General features: G+C 48.0%; 1 pseudogene; it reads left to right on the forward strand.

Moving 5' to 3' along the window:
* The first annotated feature begins 4878 nt into the window (after nucleotides 1-4878).
* Nucleotides 4879-5801, forward strand: LOC135392235 (uncharacterized; annotated as a pseudogene).

Raw genomic sequence — 5801 nt, forward strand, 5'->3', positions numbered from 1 at the left:
GTTGTCAACCATGGAGACACTGCTGACCTGAACGGCGACGCTTGTGTCATAGTGCTCGCAGTAGAAGGCAGAAATGCTCGACCTTCCACTTGTCTCTTCAGTCATTGTAGATGCCTATTGAAATCGTACACGTTTAAAAGTCTGGGAGGATTTATGGGTGCACAAAAAGATATTTCAGTATACCACCTTCAGTGGCGGTTCATCTTTATGTGACGTACACATATCAGGGTCCTACATTTCAAACACATCTTCTGTAGGACACACGGAAAACCCGTGACGGTCACTTCCCTCATTTTCCCGGCAGGGCTCCAATACAGCTGTTGGGCTCTGGGTGCTCACGGCACCACACTCCCTGTGTCGTTTAGCCCTGTACCAGTTATGAGAACAATGTATTCTGAACTGTCAAGTAAGCTGTATTATTTATAAATAACATTGTAACCACAAAAAGTAGTGAATGATGAGTAGGGATATCGATAAACCATTTGGTAACCAACTAAAGTCAGAAAACCACTACATTAGCTTGCGTAACGATCAGACGATGGAGTCGACCGCTTCCTGTACACGTGGGGGAAGCCGGGTGCCTCTCCTCATCAGATTTCACATTTCCCATGAGATGCTTCCTGCAAATCCTTGAGTGCTTTGTCGGCTCCCATAACTTGCCAGTGCGCCTGCAGAACGGAAAAGTAAGCAATTACAAGCAATTACAAGTCAGCAACCCTCTCGGAGAACTATGTTGGTTACAACTCACGCCTCTCGGCGAACAAGGAGTATCCAAGTTGAACGTCGATCCTTCTCGTAGGTTTTCCCTGGAAAACTGTAAAGTCTCATACCAGGGGAATTGACGTAGGTCTCGTTGCACCCAACTATGCGGCAGTTGTTGTGACTCGGCATTCTCGCTGCCTAAACAAACCCCAGCGAACGAAGAAGCCGCCGCACTGCGCGATTGCCAAGGCTTCCTCGTGCTAAACCATGGAGGAAGGAAACACAGGAGCGGCCCTTCGAACTTTTTGCCATTGGGACGGGCGTGCCAGCTTCGCACTGCATTCTGGGATGCTCCTGTCTACCATGTGACCGCTCACGTGACCCCAAGAGCATGCGCAGGCCAGCTCCCAAAGCAGACGACAGGAGTCGTGATTGCCTTGCAGTTCAGATATCTGCATTGTGATGAACGCCGCGCGTCCAGCTTTATTTGTGTGTGTTCGGAGGTTTACTCTTGGTTTACCCTTCTCCTACATGACCGGTCATGGTTTGCAGGACAACCACGCAGGACTAGAAACATCATTCGCGGCAGCGATGTTTGTGTGACGACGTGGCCGCGCTTTGTGTGTTTGTTGCTGAAGTGGTAAAGCATGCCAGTAATCAAATTTGTACAACGATGGAGGAAATCAATTGAATCTGCAGCTGTAGCACAGCGCCAGCTTGGAAAGGAACGATTCAAGATGACTCTCTCACAGACAGGGGTACGAAACAACCGGTCAAGTACGTGCTTACGAAGGAAACGTTATTCCCGTGACAGAGCTGCTTTCTGTTGAACGACAGCCGCAACCGCGGTATGAACACGTTAACAAAACGTTGTTTCCGCAGTGGTGCTCACATGTTAAGAGTAAGTGACTTTGGAAAAGTATAAAAGCACGAAAAGCAGCGCTAGCAACAAAGCGTTGCCAAACCGAAACTTTAGAGAGGATCACGTGGTGGACAGGAAGTAATGGCGGTTTTGACAGGAGCGACCGCCAGAGGGGTCCCACGGAAATCTGCTCGAAACGGCCGCTCCTGTGTTTCCTTCCTCCATGTGCTAAACGGCCGACGCCCTCCCGACGCTGTTCTCGGGCGTCCCGCGTGGGGGCGCGCCGGTCGCAGCAAAACACGCCGGCTCGGTCCCTATAGGGTGAAACGCCTCGGCCAGGTGGCGTGCAAGTTCACTGCGTACAGCGCCACTCGCGGTGGCGGAGTAATTACCGTCTCGCTCCAGCCACGCCATAGGCGCAGCTGTTTCCAGCGAAAGCAAGTGCACGGCTACTTCTGCGTTGTGCCGCCGTGCTTTGCTAGCTATTTCAATGTTGCGTCTATTTTGTGGATTCGGCAAGGTGGAGAACGTGGAAGCATACTTCACAGGAGCGCTATTTTTGAAGATGGTGCACGATGTTTGGTAGAATATCTAGAGCTGTGTGACGGACAGGTATCACTTCAACGATGCTATACTACACTCAAATCCAAGTCCAGTTATATGTTCTCAACCTGTCCAGGGGTGTTTTGTTTGTGTACAGTCCGAAGGAGACACAGACTGCGGTAGTCACTCGGGATGACTCGTTTCTTTCAGAATTAATCCCTAAGCTAGAGTATTTTTACTTCTCAATGAGCTCAGTGAGACCGAATAAACTTGTGGCTTATATTATCTGAATATCAACATTTGCTTTATTCTGTAGCAATGTTCTAACAACTGAATAAATGATGCTCAAGTGGAAGCCAAAGGTGTGTTATTGACTTCAATGGTTAAAAGGACAGTCTCGTGCCAACACTGTCGTTTTAAAGCCCCACTGAAATTACGTTCCATAGGGTTTAGAGACATATTCACTGCACTGGGATACATTTATTGGACTGGAGTGCACAAGTTGATGATGGGACGATCAGTACCTGTCCTCGCTACAAAAGCTATGCCGCTCTGGGGTTTTCACTGTCAGAACGAAAGTCAGGAAGTCGCCCGTGTGGATGAAGTTTGGTGACAGCTTTTTTTTTTGTTGGCCTTTTTCTTTTTTGTTGTTTTGTGCTGACGGGAAATAACGTTTATTTCCTGGACAACAGGCCTCATATATCGAGCATAGAAACTGAACTATTGCTGCGTGCCGTGGGAGACGCGGATTTTTCGGATAGGATGCGGATGTCAAAAAGCTCATCCGCGCAGGGCTTTAGCTCACACGACAAAAAGTATTACTTAGTCCTGCTCATCACCGCTAATCCCCAATCTCCGTTGCCGGCACCGTGCACACCGGAAACAATGCCATAAACTTAACCACCCAGGATTGCAATACGCGTGTTATGCTACAGAAGCAAAGACTATGGTAACCTTGCAGAAGTCTGTGCCACAGCATATTGCTTGCTCATTAGAACCCAACCAGACCAGAGAAAAATTGAAACTAAAAGGAATTAAAACAGCAGCCCAAGAAACAAATATAGCACCCCACTGGATACATGCAACGTGGGTCACTGTGGTCGTAATATCCTCTACTACAAAAAAAAATTATTTTCTCCTGTATACGAAAAAACACCCTCGAGATTTTTTAATATGTTGTAGAGGAAGGCTCGTTCTATACAACTGCGTTGGTTTCAGGCGTATCCTCCGACCTCTTCATTGCGTGTTTTACGCTCGATTGTAGCGATTTTTTTGAAAAATCGCATACTTCCTCTTTTTTTTCCTGCAATGACTATGAACCGTGACGTGTCTGGCGATTTGTCCTGTTGAAGTATTCCTTGGGGCCTTGGCAGGAAAAAAAATATTCATTAAAATTTAATGGTTTGATTGTCCACAAAAAAATCGCGAAGTAGGAGGAAAATTGCGAAATTTCCGGCCTTTGTATACCTGCACCGATTACAGCACGACAACCGGGATTTGGATGCTGTGTAGACCATAGTTTCTTCTAACCGCAAAAGAAAACTATACACTTCTAGGGGCTTTCTATGAGCCGCACCTGCCGTTCACGCCTTGCACGGTTTCGCCAGCGCTACGAACTTTGCTCGTGTCTAGCACCCGCCACATTGAGATTTGGGAAGAAATGTTTCGTGGTGTGTCGTTTTGCACTATTAGCGACTGCTAAAAAATTTTTCGTAAAAATTCGGGATCGTTTTATGGGGGCCGAGCAGGTCAGCTGGATCATTTCGCGTGGAATCGCCCAGCAGAACACTCCAGCATACACGGGACGGTAGTTTCGCCTTCCGTCAACAGGGGAGAAATTGGCGCTGGCATCGTTCCGCTAAACTCCAGGCGCGCGCCCCTGTAGACCGTTCTCTCGCGGTGGTACACACAGCTGCCGGGAGATGGCAGCACGCAAGCGCCCGCCATTAGTGGTCTTCACTCCGGCGGACTGAGCGATTGACGCATGTACTGTGGGGTGACCCCGTTTCAGCTGTGATTAAGTTCGAACGGGACTTTTTTCCGAGCCGGAAAGACTTGTGCTGTTGTGGGTTGCAAGAATTGTGATGGCCTCATTAGACTTTGGAATGAATCTGTTTGCAAGGAACATGAACCAAATCGACATAAGGATTGCCCATGCTTGCGTCCGTTCTCCCTATACACGTTTCCAAGTGGACCTGTCAAAGAAGAGACTCGCAAGAAATGGTTGGCAAACCTGCAGCCAAAGGACTTCGATCTCAAGTCATCGGCAAGGGTGAGTACCGTAATAGTCTTTTTATAGTTACTATCAGCGACTAAACGTACGCTACACTGCGTAAAAAAAAAAGATGCTAGATTTATTCTCATGCAGTTTAATAACAGTCCTTATACGGACACATAAATGCGGACAAACCAGATCACGCTAACATATACGTGGTATCGCCTGTTTTTTTAATATTTTTTATAAAGGTGTGTTCAGTTCACTTTGTGGATGGCAGACCAACAGAAAAAAATCCATACCCACCCCTGTTATTACGTACTGGTACCGAGGTAAGCTCGTAGGTAATACAGGCCATTTGTGCACAAACCTGTGAAGCTCGATATTGGTAGTTTGCCTTGTGAGGCACAATGCAGTAATGTGCACAGGATGACATAGCAAGGGGAGTGAGACATCCACGGAAAAAGAAGCACTGTTTGATCTTTAACTGTTGAAATTCTCACCGAATGTCATTGTTGCTGTGATATTGCACAAGGGCTGGTACATTTGTGTTGTCATGCAGGCTCCAAAGCACAAGGGTCGCCGGAGAGTGACAAGGGCGAAGCCTCATCACCCAGCAATTCAGGCCCAGCGCAAGAAAGCCCTTCTTCTGCACTATGTAGGCGAAGAAGTATACGACTCCTTCCGATCGCTCCCTGAAGCCGGCACGCAAGCACATCCATCAGCACGACCACCCAACAAACCACAGCGACTCAAGCAACACAGGAAACATCAACCTCTGAATACGATGCAGCCAAAGCAAAGCTCGACGCCTACTTTGCGCCGCGAGTCAACCCAACATTTGCTGTCTACCGGTTTCGTCAAGCGCAGCAAAATGATGGTCAGAGCCTCGATGCATTTTAGGCGCGTCTTCGGCAACTATCCCGTCATTGCAACTTCTCAAATGTTGATCTAGAAATAAAAAACCAACTCATCCTCGCAACAACATCGTCTCGCCTGCGCAAATACGCGATGCTCCACTCCCTTGATTTATCGGACATTCTCAAGCAAGGTCGACTATTTGAAGACATTGAACGCGACGTTACAGAAATCGAAAGAAACAACGAAAGCGCCGCGCCCGTGAACGCACTACACAAACATTTGCAACATGGCAAAAGAGCATCAACTCGAGACAAGGAGGCACCTCAACACAACCACTCCAAGCACCGTGATAGTTCGACAATATGTGGAAACTGCGGCGACAAGTGGCCACACGACGGCGGCAAACAAAACTGTCCAGCATGGGGCAAGGAATGCAGAGCCTGTAGCAAGATTGGCAACTTCGCTAAGGTGTGCAGGTCATCCAAGGAGAAGATTCAAGCGGTGGACCATGACAGTTCAAGCAGCGACGAGTATACTTTTGCGGCATTCACATCGCCTTCAAGAAGTAAAGCCCCAAGAGCAGTCATCGTGGTTAACAGCACCCCCATCACTTTCTGA

Source organism: Ornithodoros turicata, chromosome 4 (genome assembly GCF_037126465.1).
Source record: "Ornithodoros turicata isolate Travis chromosome 4, ASM3712646v1, whole genome shotgun sequence".
NCBI lineage: Eukaryota > Metazoa > Arthropoda > Arachnida > Ixodida > Argasidae > Ornithodoros > Ornithodoros turicata.